Source organism: Ambystoma mexicanum, chromosome 4q (genome assembly GCF_040938575.1).
Source record: "Ambystoma mexicanum isolate Mex_15411 chromosome 4q, UKY_AmexF1_1, whole genome shotgun sequence".
NCBI lineage: Eukaryota > Metazoa > Chordata > Amphibia > Caudata > Ambystomatidae > Ambystoma > Ambystoma mexicanum.
This window is the reverse complement of record NC_090928.1, coordinates 198,409,025-198,429,871: the sequence shown is the minus strand read 5'-3', so window position 1 is coordinate 198,429,871 and position 20,847 is coordinate 198,409,025. Positions and strand designations below refer to the sequence as shown.

The window sequence follows — 20,847 nt, the reverse complement described above, 5'->3', positions numbered from 1 at the left end:
GGACAAGTGAGAGGGTGTGTTAAAATGATTATCTGAGGATTTGCCTTGATGAGAGGTAAATGGGAGACACGTGTGGACAAATCCTAATTATTTATGTAAGCAACGGGCAGCTGTGCAGGACTTTATGCAGCAGTATGGGGGTAAGGCCGTTCCCCAAGGTCTAGAGGTTTAGAGGACCTGCGCTAATACCGCAGCCTTGTATAGAGCGGAGATTTGAGGGTACTCCGCACTTAGGAAGATGAAGCAGAAAGAGCTGATCTCCTTGAAGAAGCAGCTCTCTCTTCCAAGGACTACTACATCTCTCCCCTTAAAATTGGAGTTAGGGGTGGACAGCTTTGTGTATGATGCCAAGTTGCATCCTTTTTTGTATTTTCATAAGCTTTGTACAATGCCTTCCCTTCGGACGTATAAAGCAGCCCTTTTAGACGTCCTTGCCCAAGATGGTGCAAGAATGCTTCCATGAGTTAGCTACGTTATTGGTCTGAGTGCAAAACTTGCCCCCCACACCCTCAATCCTTGCTGCTGCTCTTCAAGAAAATGTGACCACGAAAGACCACATCAAGCAGAAGTATAAGGATTGGTATTATAAATCAAGGTGTTAGGACAAAGGCCTGGTGGGCACAAAGGCAAGATATCTTGACCTGAAACAATCCTTTGGTCAGGAAAACGACCTCACACTGATTGAAGATAAGGAGGCACGAACCCAGTTTCTGAAAGCTAGACTAGGGATACTTCCACTCGCAGGGGTTATAAGTTCCTGGGGCAGAGGCGACACGTCCGTGTGTACAAATTTTAATATAAGGGCTGAAGATCTAAAACATTTCTTGTTCCCCTTGTGTTCCTCCCTCCCTTGTACTGGATCTGCGGCATAATTGGCTTGCTACAATTTACGAAAAACATTGTATAAAGAGTGCTATAGTGGTATTAAAACTCTTTCTGCAACCCAAGTAAAGCAGACCTTCAGGCGCAATCACAATTTCTGGAGTTTGGCACCTAAGAAGGAAATATATTGTTCAATAGCTTTTTCTTGTAGATGTTTATATGGTACTACGTCCTTTCATCGTGGGATGTTTTTTCGCAGGGTTTTTTACCACAAATTCCTTGCCGACAAAACTCATCTAAATTCTTTGAGGGGCAGGGGGTTAGAATAATATATAAATTGGGTGTGGGTGATCGGGAATATATAAAAAATGAAAGGGGATGTGGGGATTTGGGGTGAACCCCCCCAAAAATAAAAAAAATTCGATGAGTTTTTTGGAAAAAAATTCTGCGGTAAAATACCCAGCGAAAAAACTTCCTGCGATAAAATGACATGGAACCGTTTATATATTGATGGTTTTCACCCATTTATATTAATGCTATTCTGTAATTAATATGATCATAGTCGGTTCTAGGTAGGTTTTCTTGCCAATTTTAGTCTAATATTGTGAGTTTTCACTTTTAACTTGGCATTTTGTCTGTCATTTTTATGGTTTTTATGTTTACTTTTAAGGATATGTGGCGAAATAAAGTTTTGTACTACTACTACTACTACTACTACTACTCTTGTAAGGTTTAATCTTCTTCCAGTGGAGCCAACAACAGGCACATGTCTTGGGAAGGGACAGATAGATTGCTGGTGCCCCATTGCCTGTGCCGCATTTGGAAGTTTAAATCCAATGCACTTTTTGCTATTTTGAACAATCTATACTTTGAACCCTTACTCCAATTGTAAAGAACAGGAGTTTTGATCAATTTCAGATTTTGTTTTATATATCATGTCTTAGTAGAAGATGGAGTAGTTGTGTGGGACTTGAGACCTTTACAGCTCTGAACAGCTCTTAACGATAGGCATAGTTTGTTAAAACAATTGCGTCAACAGTGAAGGTAGTTGACACAAAGTATTGCAAGTGCCACTACGGAACCAAAATGCTATATTAGTTTGTCCTTTGCAAATGTGTTGTGTACAACAGATTAGTATGCATTTGTACTGCAGTGTACCCTTGCCTGCACCTGCCGTGTCCAAGATGCTACATGAACAAGTCTGTTTTAAGTCAGCCAGTGTCTCTCCAAAGAAGGCAGTAACATTACTTTTGAAATGTCTTCAAGTCTTTTGACATTAGGATATTGCAGAGTATACAAAACCATGCGTATGCTTTCTTGCTTAAGAGGAAAGAAAGTGTCAAACTTGAATGGCATGCATCTTCATACATTTACACGGGCTATGAAAGAATATAATCAGAAACATGTTAATGCAGTCTACTGCAAGATGCACTCTCTCACTTCAGCAACCAAAAGGTACTACAATGTCCCTGGCTCCCCTTACAACCTTTTCCATTAGCCTCTGTCTGGCCCCTGTGAAGTGGCCAGGTCTTCCAGCATGTTGCCCTTTCTTGCCTTATGTTTCAACCTGGCCAGCTCACTGTGGTTCTGTGAATCCACCCCCTCCAGCTCACTCCTTTTGCTCCCAAGTGACCATCCAGGCCCATCTGCAACAGATCTCATACTCCTACTCCCTCTTCTCCAAATTCCATTTCTTCTCAAAGCCCTCTCTGCTTACTCTGGTCCTTCTCTTGCTCCCTTTTCTCCTACTTCAACATCTCCTCTCCTGAAACCTCTCTACAGCACTTCTCTTCAACACTAACTCTCAAGAAAATGATCCTCTCCCCCGCACAGCTAGAAAAATCACTGTCTCCTTCTATATGCTGTGTAATAAGGTCATCCAGGGAATACCCCACCGCCCCCCACCCCATTTACTTACATCACTGAGCAGTTGTCTGCCCCTCTCTTCCCCCCCTGGACCCTGGTGTTCCCCAGTCCTCCTTAACGGGCATGGCCAAAAGTCTTGCAAAGTATAAATACACCAGTTGTGCTATGGAGGATGTGTCAATAGAGGAACAAAGGGCCAACGGTTAACATGATAGCATTGTATAATGTCTCTATTAGTAGCATAAGTAGAGTTTGCAAAACTACTGATCCAATTTTATGATAAACAGGGCCGGAGCAAAAAACCTTAACTGCAGAGACATTTTACATGCCACACACATCTCTTTGTTAGAAGGAAAAGCTACTCCAGGCCACTAGATAAACATACAAAGGTCTCCTACACTCCAGCTTAAGTTAACCTTGTGCCCAATTTTGCCTTTTAGGTTTCCTTTCTTCTTATAGAAAATCCTTATGCGCGTCAGGGTCACCCCAGGGCATCCAATGTTAGATTAAATAGCTGCCTTTTCCCTCTATCCAGAGGACTTGGTCATCCACACTACCACTTACATCAAGCTCTAAAGTGGCCACATTAGCACTAAGTAATGGCTATTCTGATCAATTCTCCTGCGGCTGTATCAGGGTATGGGTGTATCTCCTGCTCCGCTGTCATTGGCAACCAGTCTCCAAGTTCTAACGCTGCTGCATCAGAGACAATGTATTCTCATTAACCAAACATACATTAGCACCTGGAAGATCTAGCTTGCAGTGCACGCTACACGTTGTTTCATATTGAATTACCAAATGTATTATAGAGGGTTATGCTTAATTAAACCTGCCGCCAATGCAGACAATTGAAGCAGACATTACTGACGCTCCAACATTCGTTTATATTTAAGAAGCCTAACATAACTTCAGTGTAGCTTCCATGCTCCGCTAACAAATGGCAAAAAAGGTAGAATCTGATCGAGGCCATACCCCAAGGCATAGTCCAAATTCTTTGAAAGTGGGAGGGACGGAGTGGGAGGGTTACGACACGGCTTGCCAATTTCTTGAAAAGAATGTTTAGTTTCTTAATCATTAACTCACAAGGAGCTGAACTCTAAAGTCATAGGCCAAAGATCCATGTTCACCAGAGAGAGTGCATTTTTTTGTATTTGGTAAAAGTGGGGCAGCAGGCAATATTTGAAATCATATACCTTTAAATGAGTAGACTAACATCCTCCATCATCCTCTCAAGACTACTTAAAGGCCAAGTGTTGTGGCAGCACTTTCACCAACCTTTCTCAAAGTAAGTCATTTTAAAGTGCTCTCGATTTTGTCTGTACCAAGACACGTGGACAAACAGATTTGCCCAGGATCAAACAACTTGAGTGAAGTTGGGGTGCAGGATTACTGGGTGTGCAGGATTAGTGGGGATGCAGGATTAGTATCCTTATTGTTGGTTCCCAAAGTTGAGAAGATAAAATAAAAACAAAGCTGGAAGATAAGACAGGAGGTAAGAGCAAGATCGGAATAAGATAAGTTGGATCGACCGAGTGCTGCGATGGACGAATATAGAAAGAGGAGCCAATATAGTGATAGGAAGGATGGGTAGATAGAGTGGTTGAAACAATGGCTAGAACCAAATGTAAAATTGTCAAGTTGCAAGGTACTCGCCAGGCATAAAAAAAGGACTTGCCACCCTGGCATCGATGCCAGTGCTCTACATGTACATAGCACATCAGTTCTGAGCACTAATTATCATTTACCAAATGGCTAGAGCAGTGTGCACATTTTGAAAAAGGATAGACTAGATCAATAGATAGGATAAGTTCATAGGAAATATAGTTAGGGGGGGGTATAAAACAAAATATAACATGATCACATCCTATATAGAAATGCATGCCAGATTTCAACTGCTTTTTTACGCGTGGCAACAGTAGGTATTAGAATTATATGTTGGCCTTAGCGTGCTGACCCCTTCCTCGCTTTGAAGTGAAGCAACTTTAGTCCCAGTTACTGCAGAGATGGAAAACCAACTGTTGCTGAACACATCTAGTTTTGTTATTATTGACTAGGAGAATACAAATACCAGAATGAAATTCAGCATAAGGCAAAATAAAATGGTCCCCGAGTGCAAAATATTCAGGGAACCGACATTAGCACGGTTTAAAACATATATAATTTGGATGCCCATTCAGTCACCCATCCATGCAGTAACCAGGAGTGACTCTGCTTAGCTTCCAGTCGGACTGACCCTGCTTAGCTTCAAAGCAGGAAAAGGGCCCGTTTCTCTAAGTGGTCTTGTAACTTTGGCTCATTCATCGGGCAACATGGCCTGAGGAGGCTGGCTCCTCTTCCTCACTTTGAAGGTAAGCAGGGTCTGTCCTGGTTACCACATGGATGGGATACTTGGATGGCAATCGTGTCACTGGCCATGGCCAGTGATTTTTCACCCCCGACGTCACCAACTATAAAATTATCTTTTTTTTTTTAAACTATAACCGCGGGTACTGAATTACACATACACTCGGCTATTCTTAGTCCTTTATAGCGGCAAATATATGCCAAAAAGCAGAACAAAAAATGCTTTGCTGCCCCCCAGGCCCTCACCAAGTGCCAGCTTGCCCCACTCTCCAGATGGGCTCACCTCACCTGCCCTCTCCACCCACAAAACATGGTTTGTGTGTCGGCTATTCGAGTTTATAGCCAAGGTTAAAGAAAGCTTTTGTGTTGCAAACTCAGTCCCTAGACCCTCTCCAACTCACAAATTTCACTTGTTGCCCTCTAGCCACCCTCTGCCCCCCCCACACACAAATGGAATTTGTGTGTTTGACCTTCAAATTTGTTTTTTTTCCCCCTGCGTTTTATTTTACCATATCCTCGGCTATAACCTCGAATATCTCTCAAATGGAGAGAAAAACAAGATGGTGGCGGTTTAATTTCTAAAAACAGCCAGTTTTGGGTAGATCCCTGAGATATAGCCATCTATTTTTGAGAAGGGGCAACCCCTACTCTGTCAAATATAATTAAATGACTACTGCACGGAATAACCCTCAAACCAAGCATGGATCGCGAGTTAACGCTTCATGCCCAAGTTGTTTCGGACCTATTACAAATCCGTCCTGCAGTTTGGGCTGTGTGCTTTGGGCTGTGTGCTTTGGTAAAATTCAAAATTGTCCTTCTTTGGGAAGTAGGCTGCAACTTTGGAAAAAGTGTTTTTGTTGTCTTCTTAAAACTTGCTTATTTTTTAACTTTGCTTTACAAAACTTTGCAGTCTGGGTGGGGGTGTGGGGGGGTGGTTATTGACAATAGAATTTGATGGGGTTCCTATGGGAGTCTGACTCACCTCAACTATAGGGTGGCTATTTTCGATATATATACACACAACCAAGAAAGTTATGGTGGGTTTAAAAAGGTTTGGAAAAAAAAACCTTTCACCTGAAATATGACAGTAGGAAAGTCCATTTGAGGTAAGTCACACATTGCACAACGCCACCTAGTGGTCATCACTGGATGTTCACATCCAGTTGGAGCATTTTGCCATGTTTTCACAACACCTTCATGGCTACTAGGTGGCGTTGTGGAATGTGTGACTTGGCTCAAATGGACTTACACAAGCACACACACTCACACAAACATTTGCCACAAAACTTCATTAAGACCCACCATTGTAATACAAAGCAAAATACTGAAGAAAAAACGCTACAACATTAGTTTCAGTCACAAGTCATCGCCTCCAGGGTGTTCTGCATCCATACTAATAGTGGGTTGAGAAACATTGTCAGATGATGTTTTCACAAACCCCACACAGTGTTAAGACAAGTGGTACAGTAATCGCAAAAGGAAACCGGCCTGCCAAAAGAACAGCATGAACAAGAGTTCATTGATAAAACTGTGGGAAGCAGTGTGCTTCTTTTCCAAGGACCCAGGGTAACAGTCACAAGCTTGTCAGAGAAATAGATTGGTTCTCCCCCAAGCACAGCTGCAGGGATAGGGTTTTTATAAGTCTCCAACAACAAAATAGTTTTCAAAACTGAAATGGAGCCTACAACAAAAAAAAACACGAGAGGCTAGTATGGAAATAACCATTACAATTCAAAGCAGACAACACAATGGGAATTCTTTCACCTACGGGTCTTCAAGAAACTCGAGCAGACTTTTTTCCTTGATCAGGTCAACGCATTAACTGGAGCCCAAGTAAGTAGGATATGCTTTAGAACATGGCTTTAACCAAACTAAGATCAGCAGGAATGGCCCACTGAAACAGTGGCTCTAAACTCTGCCCAAGGTAAAGATAGGTTCTCAACAAGACAGCGTTGTCTGCCAACCCAATTCTACCACATTCCAGCATATCCCAAGCACAGACCGAAGCCACCAACTGTAGTCTGATTAACTTGACAGGCATACTCCAAGTCAGGCCGTGGGCCTTCCGCCACAGAGAACATTCATTCAAGTCAGCAACTGCAGGCCATCAGGAAGCATGGCTTCTGCACCAAACAAGATCACTAGTTCATCTTAGGCTTTCAGTAGTGGTTGTAAAGATAGCTCATCCCATTTGTAAGCAAAACCCACAAGGGCAGACAATTTATGGCTGCAATTAACAATTGTTTTCCAAAAGGGAAACACCACTCACCTCACTGGATGTTAAGTGAACATTCGTCTTGGCTCCATCACTAGAAATTGGGCAATTGAGCCAATGTTTGCAACTTCAACTGGATCCTGTACCCAAAGACATTACCCTAGGTTTAGGGTAGCTAATATTTAGGTCCATTTCTCTAAATCAATCCATCGCTCTGCCTCAGGTAACTTAATCATTGGAGAGTACAGTATTAGGTTGCTGGTGAACACCAGTAATTCTATGTGCTGGCAGCCTAGCTTTGGTGGGGAACATCTACATTTTACTTTTTTTTTTTTTAAGTGCAAGGAAACCATCCCCAATCCTATGTGGTGCCTTGCGGAAAACAAAATGCTGCTTAATATGCATACATGTTCTTAAATTAAACAGTCCTTTGTTAAATAACATATTCAGAGAGATACTTTAATTAGGTACTCCGATCTGGCGTGTAAACAAAAGTATTAATCCAATGCGTTTAGGACATCCATAGTTCTTCAGGAAAACATCTGCAAAACTTGTTTTTATGACAAAATAATTTACCTGTGGCCCCACACGAAAGGTATAGATGTACAGAAAATGATTCCAAAAATGCTGTCCTACTGTACCTGTCTGTTCTCTAGCATGCTTTGTAAAGTAAAACAAATGCTGTTCATTTGATTTGAAGAACATAGATACATAATAAGCAGCACCTCTCTTCCACAGGGGAACACGCAGCACTGGATAAGATTTTCTTTTTAAGCATATTGTTCAACCGTAATTTGCGAATGGGCCCATCTATTGTGGTCCCAATACATTTAGAAGCATCAGATTGTGATCAAATAAATAAGGGAGTTGCCACATCTCGGTCAACATTTAAATTTCACTCCAGACCCCGGGCAAGTCAGCCATGTAAAGGTAGAAAATAGGTGCCAAGACACAGCTAGGTACAAGGTTCAGGGGAAACCATCTTGTCAGTCCAACCTGTCTGAAATGAGGGTGCAGTATCTAAACCCAAAGCATTGAATCATATTTCACTCAGATATTCCATAGGATGCCAGCGCCAGAGCGCTGGAGACTCAATTTTACAATCTTGCCCTCAATAGTCTTGGGGCTTAGCTTGGGGCAATGTGTTTATCTTGGAAGCAAGACAACACCGCACAGAAAGGATACAATACCCAGATCTATGCTTAGAGGTTGGACTCTGCCATAAAGAGCAATATAAAAACCTCAAATTAATATCCCTCGGGGTGGCTTACATGGTCAGTTGCACTAGACATTTCTTGTTGGTTTCACCTTGCAGTACAGTAAGTACCTTGCACAGTACAGTACATTGACACAAACAAAGTTATGATGGGTTTATAAAGGCTTTTAAAAACCTTTGCACCTGAAATGTTAAAGTAGAATATATTATCTCAGCTAAGTCGCAAATGTCATGGCACCACCCATCAGTCACCACTGGAAGTTCAACTCCAGTTCAGGGCCAAATGAGCACTGCATCGTTTGTAGGCAAATTAGCCCCCTCTCTTTCCTGAGATGCTTACACTACATTCCTCTATGGCAGAGGTCTTCAATCTGTGGGGTGCGCCCTCTTTGGTGGGCGCGTCCACATGCCTTGGGGGGGGGGGGGGCGCATGATGCCTTATTGAAAAACAAGTAATACGTTTTTTTTTCTTTTTTTCTGCTGCACTGAACTGAGCACGTGCAATGGGAAGCCACTGGCTCCCATGCTCAGCTAGTGCGATGTGGTGGGGGCAAGGCCATGAAACAGGAAATAAATGCAGCCTGGACGCGTGCTTTCCTGCATTTGGATCGCGCGTCCAGGCTGCGTTGTGTCCCGTCTTCCCCTCTGCCCGTGAGAGGTAAGTGAATACTCACCCCTTTGCAGTCCCCCCTGCGCCCCTCTCCCTCTGCGGCACCCACATTAGGGGGCATGGAGGAGAGGAGGCGAGCAGGGGACCGAAACTGCTTTGCCGGTGTTGTGTTTATAACGTGGCTCCCCCGTGGCAGATTGCTGTGCTCCAGCAATCTGCCACGGGGGAGCCGCGTTATGAATACAGAAATGGTCCCCCCTGCGTCCCTCTCCCTCTGCGGCACTCACATTAGGAGGGTGAGTTGAGAGGTATGTTTTGGTTTTGGCAGGTGCGAGCCCATTGAAACTAATGGGCGTGCAGGAGGCTTGGCGGGTGAGTCCGCTGTTTACAAGGCTGCTTGTAGATGTCAGTACATCAATTTAGAAGAAAAAAAAAAGCGCTGCTGGAGCTAGTCAGGGGTGGGCACCAGCGGGAGCCCATTCTGGAGACTGCCGGGGCTTGTCCCTGGCTAGCCCCGGCCCACTTAAGGCACTGGCCTATACCAATGTACCGTAACACAGACCGATTTTTGAGCTCAGGCATGTGGGCACCATTGCTTATGATTTTATTTGCAGGTTTGCAAAACAAATTCACGCTTCAAGGCAAACTAGTGAATGCAAGTTTAAGCAGCCTTTCGAGTTGGAAAATTATTTTTTGTTAAATGTAAGACACCCACTTGGGGAACAATAGTTTGCTCAGCATGTTGAAAGCCTGTCTTTAACAGTGATGCCTCCCCACCTCTGCTTTAACACCTTCCGTCCTCTTCCGTCCTCCACCCGACCTGCAGCACTTGCGCCAGAAGACCTTCGTCTTCCCATACTTTGACAGATCTTTCCTGCCCATCTTCCGATATTTGTATTTCCCTGGTAGGTGCCAGTGCCGTTTGAGAGTAGGTAGGACGGACGTCTGGGGGGCAGGGGTGTCAGTGCCATGAGGGTCAGGGATTCGAATCAGGGATTTGAACCCTATCTATTTCTGGGGCTGTGCCTATCTCTGATGCATTTTACCCGAGAGCTGGGTTTATCGCCTGCTCATCTAAACCTAATTTGAAGTCTCAGGTAGACCATATATCCTTGACTAACTGTTCTGTTTTCATTGCAGCGGCACTGCTCCATGTAACCTTGAGTAACTGTTCTGGTTTCATTGCAGCAGCATTGCTCCAAGCGTCAGTCTATCAACCAAACCACCTGTGTTCCAGCAAGAATAACCCAGTGAAGCACTTGCCCAGTCATGCAGGTAAGAATTTATTTTCCCTGTGTGCCATGGGATGAGTACATATGCTGATGTTTTATATCAACCCTGTGCAAGGTTGCGCCTGCAACCTAGTCCGGGACCACACTTCAAAAAGAAATTAGAGCTACGCCTGCATGATCTGAATAGGAAGTCTTCTGTGTCTTGTAACAATGTATTTTAATCCAACCAGTGTTTCTGACCCATTTTTGCGTGGGGCTTCCCTCCCCCACTCCCATGGTTTTGAGACCATTTTTTGGGAATTTTTGCCTTTTTAAAATCTCCTCTCCTTTTTTCCCCACCCCATATTTTGGACCCTTTTTTGCACAGGGTGTTTCCCACCAACCCCAACCTTTTCACATGGCTCAGTTTAACTATTTGCATGTGGTGTTTGCCATTTTGACGCTTTTTTTGGGGTGCATTTTTAATTTTTTAAAACCATTTGCAATGTTTCGGCAGGTTCAGGCTCCTTTTCTCGATGGATCGTTTTCTAGTACCCAAAGATGGTAGGGATCTGAAACGTAAAGCAGAAAGAGAGGTGGGAACAGACAAAAGAAATGCAAAAACACGGAAATATGATGACTCTTATTTGGACTTTGGGTTCACATGGATCACAGTTGCTGGGGAAGTGAAGCCGCAGTGTGTGATTTGTGGAGCTACATTAGCAAATGACAGCCTGAAGCCAACAAAATTAAGGCGGCATTTGGAAACCAAACATGCCGATTTAGCAAAAAAGACGAGGGATTTCTTTGTACGGCAGTTGCAAGACATGAAAAAGCAAAAAGAGACTTTTAAATACGTGTCCTCTGTACCTGCAAATGCTTTGAAAGCATCTTACCACATTGCGTACTTTCTTGGCAAAAACAAGAAGCCTTTTACAGATGCTGAGAAAGCGATTCTCCCAACCATTCTCGCTGTCAACCGGGTTATGCTTGGTGAAATTGCAGCAGAGAAATGCAAATGTATCCCTATGTCAGACAACAATTTGCCGCCGTATTGCTCACCTGTCCTCTGAGATCAGTAAAGAATTGATATTGCGCTTGAAAGACAGCCAGTTCGCCCTACAGATGGATGAGGCTCACTTGATTGCCTATGTGAGGTACTGCCATGGAAAGGAGATGTTGGAGAACTTCTTGTTTTGTAAGCCAATTAAGTGTAGAGCAACTGCACCTCAACTCTGACATTTTAAACAACTTCCTAAGTTCGAACTGCCTAAAGTGTGAGGCGTGTGTTGGTATTTGCACGGATGGTGCTCCTTCAATGTGTGGTGCTAGAGCTGGGCTAAAAGCAAAAGTATTGGCAGTAGCTCCACATATTGTGTGGACACAATGCATGATACACCGGGAAGCTTTGGCTGTGCGCAATATGGGGCATGAACTCACAAGTTTTGACTTCTGTTGTAAAGATTGTACATTTTATTAAGATGCACCTCACAAGAGCCCGTCTGTTTGCCACCTTATGTGCAGAAATGGGAGAGGACCATGATGCTTTGCTGTTTCACACAGAAGTCAGGTGGCTATCCAGGGGAAAGGTTTTAAATCGCATCTATGAACTCAGAAACGAAGGGAGACACTTTCTCCTGGGTTTAGACCAGACAAAAGCAGAGCCTCTGTGTGATTCACGCTGGCTTGTACTGTTGGCTTACCTTGGTGACATCTTCGAAAAGCTACATTTTCTAAACCTCTCCCTGCAAGGCACAGAAACCGTATCATTTGCCATGAATGCAAAAATATCGGCATTCAAGAAGAAGCTGGAGCTTTGGAGGAGGGTTGATATTGCCGATGCGTTCCCATCATTAGAAGATGCTCTTGAGGAGACGGAGTATTTGTTTGTTTATTTATTTAGTATGGCACCCAAAACCCAGAGGTAACAGGGCGCAACAGAGGGCAGGAAGATAGGATTACAAAAAAACTTAGTTGCAGGATAAGGCACACATGAGCAAAGAACAAAAAAAAAAAAAAAAAAAAAGGCATAGCATTACATTGCGTGGAGTGTACATATATACATATAGTTAAACAAATGCTTACATATTTACATATTTAGTGCTGTGCATAGGGGCAGTTTGGTTGCACTTACATATTTACATATTTAAAGCTGTGCATGGCAGTCAGGTTAGAACAACGGCATGGGCAGATGAGATGGCAGGGTTAGTCATGAGGATCATTAGCCCGCAACCAGGTGAGGGTGTTTCGCCTGAAGCTATAGTAGGATTGGTCTGTCTTAATGTTGAGCAGGAGGGCGTTCCAGTATTGGGCTGCCAAGACAGGGAAGCTACTGCTGCCGGTTTTCTTTAGTCTGAAATTGGGTACCTGCAGGCAGTAAGAGTTAATCAATCTGGTGGGGCGGGTGGAGGTTTTTTTCTTTATTCTGGATGCGAGATGGGGGGGCTGTGTTGTTTAAGCATTTGTAAGTGAGCGATGCTGTTTTGAGAGCGATGCGGTCAGAGATTTTGAGCCATTTGTGTTCTCTCCTTTTGTTGAAGATGTGTTCCTTAGAGGGTAGGTTGAGGGCTGTTCTGAGAGCATTCTTTTGTAGTGTCTGTAGTTTGTTGGTTATGTATTTGTTGGCTCCTAGGTACATGGTGTTGCAATAGTCCAGTCTGGATAGTATTAGGGCGTTGGCTATGATGATGCAGCTAGCTTGGGTGAGGAAGGCTCTACTTGCCCTGTGATTAGCTTGCATGTGTAGGCGGTGGAGGATGCTAGTGAGTTGACTTGTTTTTTTAGTGAGATGGTTGCATCAAGGTGAAAGCCTAGCGTTTTCCCTGTTTTGGACACTGTGATGGTGTTGCCATCAATGTTGAAGGCCTTATAGTTGGAACTGAGTTTTTTTAGATTGGTATTGGATCCGAGGAGCAGGATTTCGGTTTTCTCATCATTCAGGCATAAGCCGTGTGTGGCCATCCATGCCTGAATGATGAGATATATTTTGTTACCAATGCCATATCTGAAACAAAGTTGCCCGAAAGGGGAATGAGGATCTGGGTGTCATCTGCATAACTGGTATATGAGACACCCAGTCTGTCCAACTTGTCAAATGGGGGCTTGGTAAAGATGTTGTAGAGGGTGGGAGAGACATAAAAGCCCTGGGGTACCCCACAAGTTATTTTAATGGGGTCTGCTGAGGCTAGTGTAGAGAAGACCCTCATGGTTCGGTTGTCCAAGAATGAAAGGATCCAGGCTACGGCCTCTTTCGAGAAGTGGGCAGCTGTGGCCAGGTGTTCGCACAGGACTGCGTGATCCACCAGGTCGAATGCTGCCGACAGGTCGAGGAGGATCAACATGGCACTGTTCCCTTTGTTGTTAATCTCATTGATCTGGGTTTTAAGATCGATTAAGGCTGTCTCGGTATCGTGCTGCGGTCTGAAGCCCAATTGGAGGGTGCCTAATAGTTTGTGAGTTTCAAGATATTGCTCAATTTGCAGGTATGCTACTCTGTCTATTATCTTTAACAGGAATGGCACCGTGGTGATGGGCCTGTAATTGGTGGGAATAGCAGGTTCTAGGGTTTGCTTCTTGAGGAGAGGCAGGACCCAAGATTCTTTGAGGTTACTTGGTATGGTGTTGGAGGAGAAGGATGCGTTAATCAGCTTGGTTATAAAGGGGGCAAGGTCCCTGCAGCATCCTTGATTATCTGGGGAGGGGGGTGGGGGGGGGCAGTTGTCGCCTTTGCAGTTAGATGGTTTAAGTGAGGCTATAACTCTTTCTGTTTCTGGGATAGATATTTTGGTGAATCTGAAGAGATTCTGGCCTGGAGGGTTGGTTATTTTGACGTGGTTGCTGGGAGATGCTTCATTGGTGGTGAGGGAGTCTTTTTTTCAATGCGATTTTAGTTTGGAGAGTTTTGGACGCTGGTGCACCATACTTTGTCCTTAATTATATTGTCTGGTGGGGGTATGGGGGCTTCTAGTTCCCTTAGTATGGCAAATAGTTCTCTGGTGTCGGAGCTAGATTTTTCGATTCTTTCATTGAAGAGATTCTTTTTTGTGAGAAGAATTTCTTTTTTTATAGTTGTTTGCACAAAGTTTAAGTTGTGATTTGTTCTCTTCTGTAGGGGAATTGCGCCATTGGCTTTCGAATTTCCTTTTGTGCAATCTAAGTTCTTTCAGATGTGGGGTGAACCAGGTGTTCAGGTGGGCTTACTGTTTGCTCTTTTGCAGTTTAAGAGGTGCAATGATGTCGAGTCCTTTCTTTATGGCATTGTTATAGTTTTCTACTAGAGTTATCGGGAAGGATTTAGTATGATCTTTCATGTGTTTCTGAAGTAATTGGAAACCATTTAAATGCTCTCAGAATCAGTCTTGAAAAGTACTTTCCAGAGGACAATTTCAACATGAATGACTGGGTGGTTCAGCCTTTCCTAGCAGACGTAGGAGCCCATCTCCCAATACAACACCAGGAGGAACTAATGGAGCTCCAAAGTGACCGCCTACTAGAGAGCCAATTCAGAAAATTGTCTTTGGGTGCATTTTGGCAACATGTGTCTGCACATTTCGATAAAGTTGGAAACTCTGCAATCAATGTACTGTTATCTTTCAGCACCTCATACCTGTGTGAAATTGGGTTCTCTGCACTTGCAGCCCTAAAGACAAAATATCAGTCAAAGCTGGAGGTAGAAGAAAACCTGCAGTTGGCTAATGCAAAAATAGAACCCAATATGGACAGGCTGGCTGGTGAAAGGCAGGCCCACCCTTCACACTAGTTCTCCAGTATGCCACTGTCCAACTTGCAAGTGACAGCATTGACAGTATGTTGTTGTACTTGAGAAACACATTGTTACAGCACTTGCATAGCAAATGTTACTACAGGACAGCAAAATTGGCTGTTTTCGTTTGTGTGAAATAAATATCCAACACTATTTTTAGTCGAGTCCTCTGTATTATAGCAAAATAATCCGAATGCTTTGTTCACAAAGATTTGTTCTCTTATCTGATTTGAATCATTGCAAGCAATGATTTTGAAACAATGTGGCGTTTGGCATGCACTCCTTCGTTAGGGGCACCATTCTACTCCGGCGCGCGATAACCGTTCGCAACCAAGCACAATTTTGGAGTCCATGTGTATAGGGGGGGACTGGGCCGGAGACTTTTCTTAGGGGGGCTCGGGGTCAAAAAGTTTGAAGACCACTGCTCTATGGCCTCCCTCAATGCCTCGCTATGTTTTATATATTGAGAGCCTTTTGAACTACTTTCACCACATTCTGTTATTCTTCCTACATAGACATGCTCAGATTAATTAAATTAAAGAAAGGCCTGTTCAATCACACCTCTGTGATGGTGGTTCCGTTTCCTTAAAGATTGGCGCGCACCCCAGAAGTGCCTGCAAGTGCTGTTTGCTGGACACGTCCCCTGACAAACTGTCCAGTGCCTTTTCGGACTTGTGTGGGCTTTATCCGACCTTGAGTCGGTAAGAGGAAGGACAACATTCCTTATTCTGCCGCAAGCTGTCTGGATTTCACTTCTGGACTTACTGCCTGCATTGTAGGTTTACTTAGCCTTTAATACTGTTACTTTAGGCTCTTACCCTTATTTGTTGGTCTTGTACCTACGCCTGCGCCTGTTACTTGTGGCCAGCTGGACTTGGGGAAGCTCTTGCGCTAAGGCACGCTCTTTTCCTGTCTCTAACTGAATCTTCTTTCTCTGCAGGACACGTCACATGCCTGAGGCTTCCTCCGCCCCGCCTCCAACCCAGACGGCACTGCACATAACGGCACGGGTACGCGCACCCGTGGTGCGCGCACCCCAGAAGTGCCTACAAGTGCTGTTTGGGTGTGGAGTGTGGCTGCCTAAAAATTCAGTGTGTATTATCTAGTAAGGCTGCAATCTCCCTAATATTATACCCTTTGATTGCCTTATTCATGTCTTCATATGCTAAATATTTGTATTCTTGGACAAGATAAAATTCTTAATATTGTGTGGATCGAACACAGGCCTTTCCAAAATGTCTGCTGGGCTACGTAGCGGTAAGCTCTCTCACAATATGCTTTCAGGATGTACGTCCGATCATGTTTCTACACCAAGGTCTGTGATCCTTGGTAATACTACGCTTGATGCCCCCACTAAGGCCGATGTTCAACCTCAAGCTCTCTTATTGTCAGGTACTCCTGACACAGGAATGGTCAATCAATGTGATGTGAGTTTGCCCGTTGTGGGGGTGACCTCGTCTGCCCTGGTATCCACCTTTGTGCCAACTGCTACTGGCTCTATTCCTTTACAGGACATGCTGGACGACAATTCTTTTCAGCATAGCTTTTTGAGTATGCATGAAATTGACATAGATGTTAAAGCACGTTCTGGTAATGCAGCTTCTGTTGGAGTGGATGTATTATATTTCACAACAATGGCGCTGGTTGTGTTGGATGAGCTTGGTAAACGTACAAGGCTCTCTCTTGGTCCCTCCACACTGACTTCTGGAAGAGCTGGGGGCATTAATAATGTACATATGCATCATAGCAAGAGTCTATTTTAAAAAAAGCCTCCAACGGAGGATATCTTGGCCACTGTCCAGCATTCCTGCGTTATGGCCCCTCGCCAATCAGCTGACGTCATGTCTGCCACCTATAACGATGAACCGTGCACATGCCTAATATTTGCTCTAGCCCTAAGGGTCAAGGTGTGCTATTGCCTGGCTGTCAAGAGGCCTTGCATATTGACTGTATGGGCACTTCCTCTGTCGGCCAAGAATTAGAATATAATGATCAGCAATTCCCGGTAATGACTAGAATATTGAATCCTTAGGACAAAGGCCATGATTTGACACATGCTGAATTGAGAGCTCAGCAAAACATAAATGCTGAAATACTCTCTAAACTCAGTAAAATGGAGGGCTTACTTGTGGGGTCTTTAATGAATAAAAATGTCGTAGATAAATGTGTAGGAGAGGTCAAAACTGTACCAAACACCTCTAATGTTTATGTACAAACGATTGATTCAATCTGTACAGCAAAAACTGTTCAAACACATTTATCAGGAAATATATCTATAATTGGTCGGCGTTCCTATGCTCATTCACTTCTCCCTCCAGGATCATCTGAGTTAGCGATCCATGAGGAGGCTGGATTGGCCTCCCATGAAGTCTCTTGTGAGACAGGTACTGGTTTGAGGAAATTGGAGGCTATGCTGGCTCATCTTTCGTCTGTAGTTGGTCGATTGGCCAGTCATATTGGTTTAAAATCTGAAGATACTGAGCAGGTCTTCACTGAGATGCCACATACTCCAACTGTCCTTACCAATATCATTGAGGAACAACAGGCTTTAATGAATGTTGATCCGGAGCCTTCTTCCCACAATTCCAGCTTGAATTTAGAAAGCTGTCCGGAACGGTCTACAGCTGTTTTTTTTTTCACGTAAACAACGGCGCTTGCATAATAAAGCGATGAACAAACTTGCTAAAAAAAAAAAAAAAAAAAAAAAAAAGACAAACTAATAACTAAAAATATACCAGACACTGATTGAAATTCTCCACCTTGTAGATACTATTGAACACTTAAGTAACATACCGGCTGAGGATCCCAGTCTTGATTTAGCTGAATTAAATTCTGTGAGTAAGCACGCACTTCAAGTATCAGACACATATACTAAAGACTCGACTGTGCACTTGTCTAAGGGGACTTTGTCTAAAACCCAATTTAAACTACCGGTACCTAAAAAAGTTGTATTAACGGGGAGAAATGCCCCTCCCCCACTTGCAAATTCTAACCTCATCGAGGTCCCCTCTATGGGCTTAATGAAATTGGAGGGTGGTTCTGCTGATGCCAGGACTTGTAAGCAGTCTCAGCTATCCTCGTTCTATCCATTAATTCATGGTAACACAGGATCTGTTCAGACTACCTCCAAATCTGATGTGTCGGTGAACAAACCGCTTCCTATGAAAGTGTGTGCCCAATACTTGAAACAATCAAACTTGCCCAATGAAGGGGTTACAGTGGAAGATGTTAAAGGTCAGTCTGGGCCTGCATGTCCCGAGTCGCCATCAAGGGATCTTTCCACACCTGTATCAGATACTCAGGCAAGCCAGAGCCATGAAACAATGATCTTGGGAGAACACACCCTACCTATTTTTGGATGGATCAGTAATCCTGAGCTAAATGGAGAGGGATGTATTAATCGCGCCTTTCTATTTAAAACCTTTAATAGGATCCAGATGTAGCGAAGTCTGCATACAGATGATATTGAGTGGGTTAAGCTCTTCACTGAAAACAACCTAAGGATGATTGCCCAGTCTATCTCTAATTGTTTTGAGACACATTTGGGACTTAAGAGTAGAATTAGAGACTTTGGGCATTCAGAGGATCTTATTTGAAAACATAGATCAAGCTCATCCCTTTCTAGAGTAGTATACCTATACCATCAAATATTCCACTGAAAGCACCTGGCAACACTTTGGCGGACTCCAGTCCCCCGGAGATGTTAGCACAGCTGTCTCCCATGGCTGCTAACATCAAAGATTGGTCTTGGATTGGTACTCTATTGAATTCTATACTGGAAGCGCAATATGCTAAATCCAAACCGTAGCTTAACTGGTTTGAGCTTTTATAGTTGGAATGTATGTGGTTACAAGAATTTTGAAGCAGCCCTATGAACACCAACAGTATTTGATGCTCCTTCAATTATCCTACTCCAAGAAACCATGTTGAGTAGGGTATTATCTGTTGATGGATACACGGTGTATTGTGCCCTTGCCACTTCTGGCGCTGGTCGGCCGAGTGGGGGGTCTGGCTATTCTGGTAAATAACTCACCGAATTTTTCTGCCACCCCGATACATTGCTCTTCCTTTGTTGTAGCGTTGGAAGTTTTCTTGTCAAACTCCTCCAATGAGACTCTGTTAGTGCTCTGTATTTATGCTAGTTATCAATCTAACAACTTAGATGCAATTATCGACATCTGCGATGACATTTTTGAAACTAGTTGTATATCTAACCCTAATTGCATTATGATAATAGGTGGTGATTTTAATGTGTGTTGTTTGAATGACTATCAACCTCGTAACACGCAACGCCACGATCCGAGAGGTCAGAGATGGGTCAAATACTTTGCCTCTTGGGGCGTGGGGTTGGTGCCCCACAAAAGGGGAGCCATTGACTTTACTTGGCACAGGATGAATGCCTATTCAACAATTGATTTCTTTTTTGTCTCTTCTAACATTCTGAACTCTGACTTAACTTGTGAAATCATTTATGTAGGGCTCAGTGATCATTGTGTTATTTCTATTACCCCTCTCTTTCCAACTTCTATAAGCTACTGTGAGGTTGTTTTGGATCTGGTCCTGTTGGAAATACGGCATCTGGTTCATTCCATTAATTGGAATCGAAGTTTGTGTGTCTGTCTGAATAATGCCTTACGTACTTCTGTTTATCACAAACAAAATAAAAGATGTTCTAAAGCAAACATCATTGGGATTGAAGCTTATAATAACTTTATAATTCATAAGGAGTTGGCCACAATTACCTCTTATAAAGCTAATACTCACACAGCATACACGCATGCTTATTCAGAGCAAATTTCGAAATTAAAGCGGGCTAAGAACAAAGATTTAAAACTTTTAAAAAAGTGAGCTATTCCAGTTAATGAATTTACTCTTCATAAAAAAAGACAATGCGTTATCGGAATACCATTAAGATAGTTCATCGCAAGAAATATCGGTATCAGGTAATATTTTTCGCCAGCAAAAATATCGCCAAACATATGGTCGTCGGGAACGGCCAGAGGCGATATTTTTGGTGGCGAAAATATTAGGTGTGGGGGTGTCCCCCGCACATAAAAAAAAGATGCATGGGTTGCGGGGGGGTCCCCCGAAGGGTCCATGTGTTATTTTCGGCGCAAAAATATGGCAATATTTTTGCATCGCAATATCTTTGCGGCGAAATCATCACATGGAACCGAAATATCTAGCCCTGAATCAAGCTATGATCATGCGTATATATAAGTATGATCCTAGAAACATCTTGCGAATGTTTAACGAGACCTTTTTGCCTGTGGCGAACTGTATGACCTCCATCTCCTCAAGGAAATGGTGTGAATTTATTTCATCAGCATATCTGCTTCCTTTTAAATTCGGTTCCTATGGATTTAAAACAATTAAGTTGCAATCTTTCTTACATACTACTTGGTCAACAGTTGAGATAGTGTCCGCAATTAACCATTTGAAATACACTAGGGCTCCAGGCCCTGATGGGATCACTGCCTGTGTCCTTAAATCCAATCCATTATTTTGGGCTGGTATACTCCAACTAAAATTTTAAAATATTTTTCTTGCAGGTTGCATACCTAGATCTTAGCTTACTTCCCCGATTATCCCCATTTTCAAAAAAGGTAACCCTGTAGACGCGAGTAACTACCGCCCGATTGCGCTTATGGACTCTGCTTATAGTCTTCACTATTCTCATACTTAATATGGTTGAACAATTTATACGGGAACATAATGTTCTATCCACAAGTTATCCTACAGACGTATCCTACTCCCCTCTTGGCTTCGGTCGGCTGATACGGGACCCTGCCATCCCGTTCA

The 20,847-nt window shown here is 43.4% G+C and overlaps 1 protein-coding gene across 1 annotated transcript in view; it reads right to left on the bottom strand.

Moving 5' to 3' along the window:
* TMEM242 (transmembrane protein 242) overlaps nt 1–20,847 on the bottom strand; it is a 262,169-nt gene that overhangs the window by 132,147 nt on the left and 109,175 nt on the right. The window lies entirely within an intron of this gene.